Source organism: Rattus rattus, chromosome X (genome assembly GCF_011064425.1).
Source record: "Rattus rattus isolate New Zealand chromosome X, Rrattus_CSIRO_v1, whole genome shotgun sequence".
In the NCBI taxonomy this organism is placed as follows: domain Eukaryota; kingdom Metazoa; phylum Chordata; class Mammalia; order Rodentia; family Muridae; genus Rattus; species Rattus rattus.
The window spans coordinates 79,286,840-79,288,758 of NC_046172.1; the positions used below are offsets into that span (position 1 = coordinate 79,286,840).

General features: G+C 41.5%; 1 pseudogene; it reads left to right on the forward strand.

The window, feature by feature from the left end:
- The first annotated feature begins 546 nt into the window (after positions 1–546).
- On the forward strand, positions 547–1,622 carry LOC116888011 (annotated as a pseudogene).
- Positions 1,623–1,919: the final 297 nt, after the last annotated feature.

Genomic DNA, 1,919 nt, shown 5'->3' on the forward strand with positions numbered 1-1,919 from the left:
TAAACCCAAACTACTGACTACTAAAGCCAATATTCTCCTTTTTTCAACATGCCACCCTGCTAACTATCTCCATTTCTTACTCCTTCATCTACACATTTCATAGTTTTATCTGTTGAAACCCTTACTATATGCAAGCAGTAATTTATACATAACACAACTATTCTTTCCTTGCTATCATAGTTAATTTATTGTTAATTTTATAAATGCATAGAGATATTTCTCTGCATGCATGTCTATGTACCATGTGTTGCCTGCTTCCTATGGAGAAGAGAGAGAGAGAGAGAGAATCTGATCCCCTGGAATTGGTATTTCAGATGGTTATGAATTATTATGTGGGTTCTGGGTACTGAATCCAGGTTTTATGGAAGAGTAAGCTTGGTCTTAACCACTGAGCTATCTCTCCAGCTGTACTTGCTCTGATATTTCTGTCTTCTTCAATAGTATGAGCTGAATATAGGCAAAATGTAGGTACTAAATTACTGCTTACTGAATTAATGGTCTTTTGCTGTTTTTTTTAATCATTTTATTGGTAATGGAGCAGTTTCCATGAGCTTGAGAAGACTTGGAGGTCTGGAGTTTCCTGGCTTTGTCACCTCTGCCCTGTGCCAGAGCAGCCAAAATGAGTCTGTTTTTGTGACTGGTGGGACCAGCATGTTTGGGAGCACAACCACAGATAACCACAACCCAATGACGGATATTGAAGTAAAGTCTTCTCATGACGACAGCATTGGTTGTCTGTCTTTCAGCCTACCAAACTTACCAGGCAACTTCCTTATTGCAATATTATGGACTAATGATGTTCACTGATGGGATGTGCAAGACACTAGGCAAACCATTCCAAAGGCCCAGAAGATGAACATTGAGTCAGTGTTCAATATCTGCTGAAAGTGTTCACAGCATCATGTGACAAGACAGGTAAGATGACCTGACCATTCAGATAGCATTACAATGCTCCTGTTAAGATGATACATTTGATCAAAACCCAAATTACAGCTGTGTGATGACCAGGAGTTGGGATAAGACTCTGAAGTCTTTGGACACCTGGTTGTCAAAGCCTAAGATGGTCTTCCAACTCCCTGAGCACTGTTATCCTGCAGATGTAATATACCTGATGACTGTGGTGGCCACTCAAGAGAGGGGCCTGATTGTCTATCATTTACAGAATAAGCCCTCTGAGTTCAAGAAAATAGAGTATTCACTGACAGCTGGTTTTGCTCTTGGGAGAATTGAGGGGGTAGTTGCCATTCACTACATCAACGCTCCAAATCCACAAAGATAATTCCACCTTCAAATGCCATCGGCCCAATGATACCAACACTTCTGTTCCTCAAGACATCCATGTAGTGAACAGAATTGGCTTCCATACTCTCCATCACATCCTTGCCTCTATAAGTCTGATGGTAGGTTCAGCATCTAGGACAGATACCAGGACAAAATTAAAAACTTTGTAACAGTTAGATCAGCCCATAGCATCTTGCTGTTTCAATCACAATGGAAGCATATTTGTCTATGCTTCCAAATATAACTTGTCCAAGGGACATGAGTTTTATATTCCCCAAAAGAATAATTACATTTGCCTGGGTAATGCAGCTTAAGAGCTAAAGCCAAGGAATGAGAAGTAGTTGCTTGAAGCTGAGGCTGTTGGAGTTTCATCTCAACTCTACCTCACCTCTGCTCAAACTTGGGCCCCAGCTCTGGTGGCCCATAGCTCTGGCTGTGGGTATCCATCTCTAGAGGGATGGTGTTCTTGTTCAACATCAGCACAGCCTTCTCTCCATTCCACTCTCTTCTGTGGTTTTCCTGAAACTCTAAGGGAACTGAGATCCCCACTGAAATCAGATCTTGAGGGCATTGTGTCCAGCAGTGTGCATTTGACAGTGTTGGGAGGGAACTATTAATAAGCCCAGTGCTATGTTTTA